Below are 13,057 nucleotides of genomic sequence, written 5' to 3' on the forward strand. Positions count from 1 at the left end.
CACCTTGGTAAACGTATCAAGAATAAGCTGGAGAATATGCGTGCTGATGTTAGAGGGAAGAAAGACAATTTATTAATCAGCTATTAATAAGAAGTAATTTCGAAATCGAAATGAATACCACGAATAACCACACTCCCCATCGTCATGTCGGTCGAAGGCTAGTGACCAGAAACAAAAAGAGTCAAGATACGTAGATTAAGAAAGGAGAAAGAGTTGATATTTAAAATGCGCACTGCACTTGAGAAAGAGAAATTTTTATTCTTACTCTGAGGTAAGGGGGTGAAAGGGGTTGGGGGGAGGGGGGAGGGTATTATGCACAAGTTTTTGTTCCCAGTAAAGTCCCTAAAACTGGCTTCGCGTGTGTTTTTAACTAGTGCAATTTCTCACATCTCGTTGCATACAAACTCTTAAATATATGAATTGGAAAATTTTCTCCGGCCGACTAGTTCCAATATTATGAAATACTTTTAAAGTTAAAAAGCACGGAGCTAAGTTCCAAAATTTCATCTCTGAATTTTCTTAATTCCGCCACCAAATGGTGTATCTTATTTCAATGTCTCTGGTTTTTCTTGGTCTTCTGCGTTTCATTTGCAGACGAGGACGAGAGTTCGTAACTCATCATCGCATATCATCACTTCTATTACCTCTGTGGCAAGGGGGGTAAATGTGGTAGCCGACGTCAATATATGCACAACTGTTTGTCTCCCTTTGATAAGGATAAGAATGAGAAATGATTATGCGTGGAGACCCGTATTCGACAAAAGTAAAACTAAAGGTAGAAAAAAGGAAACAAAGGAAAGCGTAACAAAATACAATAGTCTCTCTTTTTGGACCTACTCTATTCATCTGCACGAGTTAATCGTTGTGTTCGCTTTGGAAAGCAGAATGATATAGTCACCCTGGTAGAATTGGGAACATAAACAGATAAACTTAAACCTAAGCTTTAGCTTCCAGAGGCTTTACATTTGAGGAAACCACGTTGATGCTAATTCTATGACTTATAGACTGAGTGGGAGGGCCAGCCGGGAAGATATTTGGCTCGAGGACATGACGTGAGAACAGAGCACAGCCAGGTCTATGCTTCATGACCAAGAGCCAATTTTTTTTTCTTTCGTTCCGACCAAACTCAGGCAATGATATCGGTTTTTGCATAGCTTAAGGGATAATGGGAGGAGTTTGTGACTTCGAATTCAACCACGATTTTAACTGACGCGAGAGAGAAAGGTAATCTACTTTGGCAGACTCTAAATCATCTGTATTACATGCACTTACGTCCCATAGCCACATGTTGAATTAAACTTTTCTGGGCCACTTGGTATCTAAAATTGAGTTTCAAAAAGGATATACGTAATTACTTACGCTATTCAAAAGGAAAATTCAGTACTTGACTAAGGAATTCCGCGTTAAATTGCACGCGAAGACAGATATCGCACGAATCGCGAAGCGATATCGGTTTTCAAGTACAATTTAACGCGGAATTCACGGGTCAGGTAATGGTTTTCCTTGAATCGCATAACTGAATAAAAATAAGAAAAAACAGAAGGAATAATACTGTCTGTTTTTATCCTGAGCCCGCGCCAGAGAGAGCTATTTCAAAGTCAGCCGTCGGAACTTTCATTGCGTTAGCGAATATGAAGCAAATTAAGTCGTACGCGTTTGATTCTTTGACAACTTTGTTTGTACCATGTGCTTGTTTTTACATTTGTTTTCAAAGTTTTTAAATAAGCTTCACACCGTCTAAAGGATAATAGTGGTATTTCACTGAATTTACAGGCCGTTTATCTATCTAAAATCTTTTTTTTTCAAAATTCCAAATCATTTGCTCGAAAAGAAAAATAATTTACACCTTTTGCCTCTTCGGTGGCAAAACTGAAAGAAATGAAGTGTCCAAGTGAAAGCACTGAAAGTTTAACATCGCGATTGAAGGTATTTATTTCTTCTTCTGTATATCTGATAATCGACCCTGGCACTTCCTCCGCTGACGCGTCTACGTCTTGTTAGGTTGAACTTTTCCCTGCTATTTTATGCGCCGTGTATAAAGGATTTCCCGCTTTCTTGTTATCGCAAGCGAAAGAGGTTTTATATGCCTCTCCAAGAACTTGTAGTTCATTTCAAATCAGGGAAGAACCTCTGACTCACTTTAAAAAACGCTTTTGTTCGTTTTTGGCTCTTCAAAAGGAGACAATGGTCTTGAAAACACTTTAAAATGACATTGTAGAAAACTTTGTTACAATTTGACGATAGTTGTTATGTTTACGTGGATGCGAAACAATATCATTTAGCCTCGTTTTCAACTCGCAATTCCATGCTAAATACTTCGCTTCGTTGACCAATCAGAATGCAAGATTTTATTCAATAATGCGATTTAACAATAAAAAAAAAATTAAATTCAAACATGTAATGAGCAATACCTGGTAAAAAACTGTGTAAGTAACATTCTTCGTCAAAACATCAACTCTAAAAGTTCCTAAAAAAAAAGGGCCAAGGTTAGGGGTGAGAAGTCATATGCAATGGAATCTGTGTAAAACATATACTTCCAAGTTCTCTATGAGCATACTTACTTTTAATCGCCTTCCTTTAAATTTGCAGCAGAAACAAAAATAGAAGGCTGAGCGAATACACGATGTAGAAAGCAAAACCCTAATTGTGTTCAATGGAGCCAAGACATTAGAACTCTAGGGGAACCAACAAAATGCCTTACCTTCAAAATGCAGCAGTTCGTGTATATCTTCGTCTCCTAACTTTCGCGCCGTGATGTCTCTGTTCTTTTCGACAAAGGGAACGCACAGTGTGGGTTTAAAACAGTGTACTTCAGCACTTTGCAGGTGATCGTTACTCTTGGAGCTAATGATTACTACCAAAGTCCAACCGCCATCTACATATATCAACAATACAAAATAAACAATGCAATCATTTTAATTGCATGACTACTAGAAGCATCTCGTTAAATGAGTCAGGGACTGTGTGTAAAGAAAAAAATAAGATCACATGAAATTAATATATGAATAAACATATGAAAAACCAAATAAATAACACCAGCAACAACAACAACAACAACCACGTCCACAACAACGATTTTGCGTGCTCAGGGAGTTCCAAACCCTAACTCTTAACTGGCTGAACATTTGTTTTCATCTTAGTTTGATTTTTTCCAGGTTTTTTAACCAGGAATCTCCTAGATTCTAGACCAGAACAGGTTTAGTAGTTTAGATTCGAGCTACATGATCCAACGAACTGTATCATAGTCACTACTCTTGGGTAATTTTTGAGTTTTTTTAGCGTGGAAGGTAGGTTATGTTTCAGTTAATTAACTTGGATTGAATTGGTGAACTTGATTGAATAAGATGACTACCGCTGAAAACTCAGCAACAAAGGATAAAAAACATTGATGTTCGGGTAGACTCTAGGGTTAAGTTAGCTGTAATAAAAAAATATAAAAGTCGTGACTGAAAGGAATTATTTGACTTGGGGCTTACCGTAGTTCGTCATATCACAATAAAATTGAACTTCTCTGCTCCCAGTCGTCATCCAATAATATCCTCTTTCCGCCCGAGGGCCATTCTTGCTGTATTTCTGCACAAAACTGGAGGCGAATGAAAAATTTTGCTGGGTTCTCAATTTCAAAAATAAAAAAGGAAAAAAAAAACCGTTTGTTTTTCGTGTCGAGCGTCGAATTATAATTTACTATTGATCTTTACATGTCTATTTTCCAAAGAGAGAGAGAGAAATAGAGATAAATCATTAAACTATAGGTTTTTTTTTTCGCAATAAATAACAAAAAGAGAAGCCTTGTCTGTGCTCTGTTTTGTTGTAAAGTACGCAGGAAGGGGATGGGGCACAAAAGAAGTGCATTACTTTTGATCAAAACAAACTATATGTCCAAAGCGAACAACAACGTCGTCAGCAGAGAAATGTGCGCGCCGTCATTGGTCAGAACGACTTCATTATATTTCCATAAAGCACGCACCTTACGTCACACAAGTGCACTGTTGAGATATAATGCACGCAGCCTACGTCATCGGTACGAGCGCGCGCAACTCACGATACATTTTGTAAAAGAAATAAAGAAACTTGCTTCTCGAGCATTGTTGAGTCATGTAAGCGCTTGGAAATTTTTAAGAACACTCGAGAAGTACGAGAAGCACTCGTGCTTCTCCGCACTTCGCTCGTGTTCTTTAAAATTCCCGAGTGCCTACATAACTCAACAATGCACTCGACACGTTTTTTTAATTCGTTAATAAAGCACGTTGCGATAAGCCAATCAGAATCCTTGTTAGAATGGTTCAAATAATCTGATTTGCTGTGCAAAACGTAAACTGTCAAAAATGTCAAACCATCAAAGTTTACAAATCATCAAAGTTCACAATCTGCTCTAGCTTACAAATTGAAATACTTCGGCAGGTCGAATTTATCACTTTTGCCTGAAGTCTTTAGGTCTATTACAGAATCTAAAAATGGCATGTTCAATGAAATCTGGGCGAATCAAACCCCATGAAAACGCATTTTTTTCACATGTCAATCAGAAAACAAACCGTTCAAGGCTTTTGTTATATTAATTAATTTATTTATAACAACTTTATTAAAATAATAATAACATATAACATATTGTTATTAAAAAAGGGTTATATAAGGGAGGAACTTTGTCCTCAGTGTAACCTATACCCCACGAATGAATAAATCCACAGAAACACGAAGATTGCTCGGGATGTGACCAATATGGCCTTCCAGTCAACGCATCGGACAGGATATTAGAGCAAGCTCTTAATTGCTCACTCGAGGTGGAGTGAGGCCGAAGTAATTTGTGAGGCTTCTTCACAGCAATGACCGGAGATTGTCATGAGAAGCTGGCCGCAATGGACCTCAACATGATTCATGGTAAGTGTGAATTTTAACAGTTATGCCACCTGCTGGCCAGAACTTTCATCATTCCTGTTTTGTTTTTGAACACGAAAGTATATTTACTGTACGAGTGTTACCTGTGTTTGATTTTTATCGACCTATGTTAGGTTGCAATCTAAATGAGCGTGAAAACCTTAAAAACTCGTTTATTTCGCTTTTTCTTTAAAGATTTTCGTCTCTGCCCACATTATAATGACGTAAATTACGGCGCTCGACGTGTTTACAAACCTTTGTTTGGTGCACCTGTTCAGGAAAGCCTATCTGCTTTAAATACCATCTGTCTAATAATGTTATGATTGTTAAGATTTTAATGATTAGAAATATTGTAATAATTATAAATATCATAGTTTTAATAATATCACATTTGTAGAGATTTTGATGATTATAAACATTTTTAAGATTGTAAATACTATACAATGATCAGGATTGTGAAGACTGTACTGATTGTAATGATTGTACTGATTGTAATGATTGTACTGATTGTACTGATTGTAATGATTGTACTGATTGTAATGATTGTACTGATTGTAATGATTGTACTGATTGTAATGATTGTACTGATTGTAATGATTGTAAAGACGGTGCTGTAAGATTATTATATTGTAATGCGCGTGCGAGTATGTGCATATGTAACACGCGCAATATAAGTAAATAATTTTTTTTTTCATTATTATTACTTCTCCTGTCGCTATTTGTCGTCTCACTTGTTCCGAAATTTCACTTTCAATTAACGAAGAAAGAACAAAAAAAAAAATAGAATGGGAAATGGTCGCACAATTTGGCAGATGGTGTGAAAGCTTTACCTCGACTCTATGTTCTATACTCTGGTAGAGCACGCTCTCTCAACCAATGACAGCGCGCGTTGCATCCTAACTTTATTATAGAACGAACCAGCATTAGGAATATAATTATTGAAAGGACAAACCTTGGGTGATTCAGACACATCCATGTAAATAAATCCTGCTGTTGGTCCATAATCCTTTGCATGTCTTCCTGCATCATTTAAGTCGCATGACTTATATTTTAAACGAAAGTTCAAACTTTTGCAGTGGATCTTAGTTACACACGTGGTCACACACTCAGAAAGACTGAAGACAATTATGATGGACATTACGTGACCAGATAGGTGTAGCCTCTTATTGAGTAAGTCGAAGGACGACATTTTCCGATGACGTTGAGGATCTTTGATGAGCATAAAATGACCAGAATAGGGAAACGGAACTGCATCACATATTCAATAACCTGGAAATTGACCCCATCATAAAACCCAGATGAATTTCGATGTTTTAAAAAAACAACTGAGATGTTACGAGGGCCGTAATAAGTCAAAAAACCAACCATTTATTGCACTGGTAAATCCAAACTTTCTTATTTTCTCCGAACATCCTGCGTGGGTTATAATCCTGGTAAACCGAAAGAAAGTGCAATCTATTACATAAATAACACACGAAAATGACGTCCTTCCGAGAAATAAATTCAAACTACCGAATTGTTTTTAACTAAGTACACAAATCTACTATGATCCCCAAAGTACATAACCCCAGTATATTTTTGTTGAAATGGAGTTGTGCCAGCCGTTACCCCGCCTGAAGTCGTAGACAAAAAATGTGATTTACGCCATGTACATCTTTGAAACTTTAACACTCTGCTTATAGAAAAAGAAAGCCTTATTCACCGAGAAAAAAGTTTACTTTGAAGGACTCATACAAAAGTTGATCAGGTTTCTAAGAAAGCTTTAGGCACAATTTTGTATCATGCATAAGAACAAAGAGTTTTTCACGGACTAGAGCGAGAAGAACATTGTCAACTAAGGGGAATTGAAGTTGATTTAATGCGAGTTAGCTGTAAACTACAAGCCTTCTGGCATTCAAGAAGTTCAACCGAGCTTTTGTTTCGATGTAATCGTACAAATACTTTAACACAAATAGACTTGATAGCAATCTAACTTGTGTTTAGCAGAAAGAATCTCCTGCGTGGCAAGGCGTGGGCATCGAGTAATTAAGAATGAATAGACCACTGTAATCCGATACGTGACGATACAAACTCAATTTGTTTAAATGACTTGTCTTTGCGACATTTGGCTGGAGATGTCATAAAAAAGATGATGAAATAATCTGATAAACTAAACCTTTCGAGAAGGATAAGACAAATAAATTGATAAAACGGAGGAAACTGATATGTGATCTGCCCGAAAACATACAGCACTTTCATATTGCTTGAAAAATTATACTTTCTTTTTTGCCCAGGATGACTTGGTTTACTTACTTTAAATGAGTGTGTTGTTTAAGTTCTATAGGCGTCAAACATTCTCTGTCAAAGGGATATGTCAACTTAACTTAATCGCCACCAGCTTCAATAGACAAATCGTGACAACCTTTTTTTTTTTTCTTTTTTTTTTTCAAGCAACGGAACCAATGATTTGATCAAATATGTATTACCTTTACTTCAGATTCTGCTTAAGTACAGTACATTGTCTTGAAATCTTGTTCTACATTAGGTTATTGTTTCGTTTAATTTGGGTTTGGTTTGGAGTAACCTGCTGGTAGAAAAACTGTACAAGAGTCATCACAACAAGCTGCTTTTTCAGGAAACAGATGAAAAGTTTATGTTTCAAACAGCGACTGCAATAATAATCAACGAAATTTGGCTTATTTCAAGAGTCATAAGCCAGGGCTCAAGTTCTTCGTTAGAGGCGCAGGTTCCTACATGGCTTTATGTGCAGTTTCATGAATCACACAATTGCAACACTGACTTGATCTTGTCGATTGACCGTGTGATCTCAAAAGGCATCCAATAAAACCCTCTCAGCTTGCATTAATGGTCAAAAAACTAAACTTGCTGTACAAGGAGCGGAATTTGATGCGCCAGGAGGACCTTGGAATTGTACAATGCGGGCGTTGAGAGAGGAGGTTTGGGTTTGGATTGTATCTGTTATAGGCGACCTATATCCCAAGGAGTATAAAAATGTAAGAGAAATAATAATACGCTTCGAAAAAGGTTGCGAGGGAAATTTATTTTGTTTCATTACTACTTTTACTGTAATTAGAGACAGTTATGTGTCATAACGCTTAAGTACTTGCGCTCTTATTTCAGTTGACTCCTTGTTAAAAGAGGTTGACCCTCTCAAGGAGTATTACATTACGCATCATTACTATGCATACCGGTTTTAAACCAAACAAGGGCGCGCACGCAAACAGTGGCAACTTTTTCTCTATGGTCGTAGATCACCTAATATTTAAATCATAATTTTCTCCCAAACGAGGACACTGACTTATCACTTATTTTTTCTTTCTAGGATTTGAGCAAACCTTTTCTTAGAGTACGAAATGGAACAGTTTTCGGAAACCCGAATTTAGCAAATATATACTCAAAAGTAATTGTCATGATCTCATGGGAATCATATGGGTATCTATCTGCGCCTAAAGAAGATGGGGACCCCTAAGTAATCTCTCAAAATTTACGTGTCAATAAGATAATCACCTGACTTGCTATTGTATGGCTAAAATCTTGGTACAGGTTTTATATGATAGCAAGGACCTTAAAAGTCTAATCATTTTCTTTTTAAGCTTGTGACTTAAGCTAAATAACTTTTAAAGTAACACCATATTTGGAAGAAAAGGGAAAAAGATCTCTTTCATTTTTAGAGATAGCGGTGCGTCATCACAGGACTTTAGTAACATTGAGGCAAAACAAAACAAAACAAAACACATTCCACCAAATCTCTCCTAGATAGAATTACTCTACAAAAAACATCCCGCTTTTGTTTAGGAAGATTCCATGGCTATTGCGGAAGTACAGTGGATAACCGTACAATGCTCGTCTTTGAGGGTCTGTTGAATAAATGAGATAAAATTTGGCTTAATTTGATTGGAATCTGATTGGAAAGTCCAGTTCATGGTTGTATCATCACAGCTAATTCCGGTTTTTGTCGAAGGAATTAAACAAACTTTTTAAAAGTGCTTGCTTATCTTGATACGAGTAAGAATGGAACAAAACAACGATAAATTTCTGGTTTGTTCGCTCATCTAACGTGGAAATAAAATTTATCATCATTCGTAGTAATTAAGTCATTCTGAGTCTCGCATTTTAATACTGGAAATATATTAAGATAACAGACCTTAAATGAAGGAAACAATTCCATGTAGATGCATCCCATTTTCGGACGAAAATCTTTTGAAGGTCGACATTTTCCGACAACGTTGTGAAGCTGTGAGGAACATATGATGTTTTTCAAAGCCGTGCCATGAAATTAGTGGGAAAAAATATTGAAGACACTTCCCAAAGTAATTTAGCCGGATGGGAACAGCTAATAGTGTTTTTCAATAAAGCAATCAGCCTTTGAATTAGCATTACGATACGAAAAGCAAACCTAAAAAATTGAAATCCAGCTGTGACTCTTTCAGCTAGCGATATTAATTGCAAAACAATGCAGTATGAGGCCGTGCAAATGTTGTATTGATGGGGTTATCGACTTTGAACGTTATAACCATTCACGTATGCCATCGCTGCTTATCGACTTGCAATTAACTTCTTTTCAACATCTATTCGTAAAAGGGGTTTTTTTCAATGCCACAAACGTTGCTTGAAAGAAAACCTTTGATTTCTATATATACAATGAGATATTACGAGGGCTCTAATTAGTCAAAAACCCATCGTATAGCCACTTTTTCAATGTTCTCCGAACATCTTGCGAGGGTTATAGTCTGGGTAAACCGATAGAAAGCGTAGTCTATTGCATAAAGAACAAACTAAAAATTAAATGATGTCCTTCCAAGAAATAAACTCAACCTACCCAATTAATATTAACCAGATTTATAAATCTACTATGAACCCCCAAAACACATAACCCGAATAATTTTTTTTTTCTTTAAATGGAATTGTCCAAGCCATTACTTCGCCTGAAAATATGATTTACACCCTGTATATCTTTTGGACTATTACCACTCTGCTTTTAGAAAAAGAAGGCCTTATAAACTGGGAAAAAGTATACTTTGAAGGACTCTTGCAAAAGTTGATTAGGTTTCTGTGAAAGCTTTAAGCTCACTATTGTATCATGCATAATAACAAAGAGTTTCACGTACTAGGGCGAGAAAAATATTGTCAACTGGGAGGAATTTAAGTTGATCTAAAGCGGGTTAATTGTTAACTGCAAACCTTCTGATATTTGGGAAGCTCATCCGGTCTTTTGCTTCGATGTAATCGTACAAAAACTTTAACACAAATAGACTTCATTGCAGTCCAATTTGTGTTTTGCAGAATAAGGAAGGTATTGTTAAGACCCTGCGAGGCAAGGCGTGGGCATCAGGTTATTAAAAATGAATAGACCACTGTAACCTGACAGAAGAAAATACAAACTTTATCTATTTGAACGACTTGTCCTAGCGACAGATGGCCAGAGATCTCATAACAAAGATGATGAAATAAATCGATATACTCAAACTTTCGCGAAGGACAAGACAGATAAATGGAATAAAACGGAATTAAATAATGAGAGATCTGCCCGAAAACATAGAGCGCTTTCATATTGGTTGAAAAATCCCATTTTTTTTTCTTAGGATGACTTGGTTTACTTTCGTGAGATAAATCCCGTTTGGTTTTTTTTTTTTTTTTTTTTAAATTCTAGGAGCGTCAGACGTTCTCTGTCAAAGAGATATGTCAACTCTACTTAATCCCAACAACTTGAATAGGAAAATCGTGAAAACTATTTTTCTAAAAGTCTACGCTAAAACAAGTTCTACTTTAAGTAACAGATAAAATATGAGCGGGAGCCCTTTAAGGGCATTTAAAACGGCAAGCCGTTTTAAAGCCCATAAGAGTCGGACGCGATTATTTTATCTTGCTTGTGAAATAAAACCATGACAATAGATTGCGTTCGTCATGTCAATCACGTGGGCGTGAAGCTGTCCCGTAGGAATGATTTTAGATATATGAAATTCATATTTTTGCACTGTGGTGAAGAAACGAATATAAGAGGTCTCCGCGGCTAAGAACACTACTGAAATAGTAGTTAAAATAGGACCTGAAAAAAGTTCATTATTAGTTCAGTGGTGTTCTTAATTGCGGGGATCCCTTATATTCGTTTCTTCACCGAAGTGCAAATATATGAATTTCATATATCTAAAATCATTATTCATCACTTGGATGGTTTATTTGGACCTAACATATTGCTCAGCTCCCAGTTGGTGGAGCGCTGCACTGGTATCGCAGAGGTCATTGGTTCAAATCCTGTACAGGCCTGTAAAAAAGTTTTTCAGGTCTTATTTCAAACACTAGTTCAGTAGTGTTCTTAGCTGCGAGGATCTCTTATAGTCGTGTCCCATAGGAGTTTGGAAATATTCAGTATTAGCATTTCATTTTCGTAAATTATAGCTTTTGTAGTAGAAACATGGCTGACGGTCTCGTTCTCCGAAGAGTAAAGGAGAGACCAGTCTACTGTCGGAAGCTACTCCATAAGCAATACAATACATCACTAAATGGAGTGGCAAAATGTATGTGCAATGTTAGAAGTTGTTGGAGTGGCCGATCTGTAATGCGTAGATGTTCAAGATCTGCCCGCTCCACTGGAGCGCACGTCGCCAAATACGCTAAACTTTTAGTTGACCAAGTTCGTTTGTGAAGTGGCCAAGCAAAATGGTGAACGTTTTCCACCCAATTGTTAGTGGTAATTATGTCACCTGCACTTATCTCCTCTCAAGAGGACTTTCATTAAGGATAGTTATTTTGTTTACTAATTAAAAAATAGGGCTTGTGTGTGGCATGCTATGAATTTCTACATATTTTCATTTAGAAAATACTGTTATTTATCAGCATTTGAGTTGCATTTTGGGGAGGGGGCATGAGTCAGTTTGCTTTCCCAATCCCAAAGTGTTGATGTGAAAAATTGAACAACAAATTAATTACAACTTAGAAGACTGATGAGGAATAGTCATGTCAGTAGATTATTTGAGCTCAGGGTAACTCGAGTAACAAATTTGTTAGTTCTTAAAACTTGTGGTTAGTTAAATGTCAACTGAGTGTAATGTACCTGTGATGAAGTAGGAAAGAAATCAATGGAAAGCCTAGGGTCAAAAAAAGTAGGTGAATTAATAATATTCGTGGTGAATCTTTTTCACGAAAATTTGACTGATGTAATTTACTTGAAACGAATCCTTTGAGTGACCATGTTCAAATCCTTCAGGGTTTTGCGGATATCGTTGCCTAATCTGGTCACCTCTCTTCGAGAGAAACTCATGGGTAACTATCGTAAACATAATAATTTACGATACTTTTTAGCGGGAAATAATTATTCGACAATACTGAAATCTGTTATGAATAAGCATACGTATCGAAAGGTGCAGTGCAAAGTTGGTACCTCAAACGTTATTTTGCCTCTGCACAGTGGAAAGAGTAATAATTTGTTGCTTCTGACCAGAAAAGAAAATACTTACTGTTTGTGCATAATCTTTCATAAGCAATTCGTTTTATAGGTCTGCATATGAACGCCTGTACTCGAGGTAAAGACAGGATTAGATACCTGTACATATTAAGTCAAAAAGAAATAAAACGACTTTAAAGTTTACACTTACCGAGCGTCAACCTTGACTTCACTATTGATCTTATCATGTTTATTATTTCCAAAGAGAGAGAGATATATAAATAGAGATAAATCATTACAATGCAGATTTTTTCGCAATCAAACGAAGAAACATTGGGAATGTATTAAACGGACAAACCTTGGGTGACTCAGACACATCCAGTAGATAAATCCTGTTTTTGGTCCATAATCCTTTGGGTGGGCATGTTTTCCTGCGTCATTAAAGTCACATGACTTATCTTTTAAACGAAAGTTCAAACTTTTGCAATGGATCTTAGTTACACTCGTGGTCACAAACTCAGAAAGACTGGAGACAAATTATGGTGGACATCACGTGACTAGATAGTTGGTGGCCGCTTATTGAGTAAGCTGAAGGACGGCATTTTCCGAAGAAGTTGAGGATCTTTGCCGAGCATAAAATGACCAGAAAAGGGGAAAAAGGCTGCATCACACAATCAATTACCTGGAAATTGATCACATCATAAAACTCAGATGAGCTTCGAAGTTTTAAAGAACAACTGAGATATTACGAGGGCCCTAATCAGCCAAAAGCCTATCGATTACTGCACTGGTAAATCCAAACTT

General features: G+C 36.7%; 1 protein-coding gene and 1 pseudogene across 1 annotated transcript in view; one reads left to right on the top strand and one right to left on the bottom strand.

The window, feature by feature from the left end:
• The window catches only part of LOC113670009 (techylectin-5B-like), a 74,500-nt gene that overhangs the window by 38,612 nt on the left and 22,831 nt on the right, over positions 1-13,057 (top strand). The gene's annotated exons all lie outside the window — the stretch shown is intronic.
• LOC149050956 (uncharacterized) lies at positions 839-6,061 on the bottom strand (annotated as a pseudogene).

The sequence above is a fragment of the Pocillopora damicornis genome, chromosome 2 (assembly GCF_964200805.1).
Source record: "Pocillopora damicornis chromosome 2, jaPocDami1.2, whole genome shotgun sequence".
NCBI lineage: Eukaryota > Metazoa > Cnidaria > Anthozoa > Scleractinia > Pocilloporidae > Pocillopora > Pocillopora damicornis.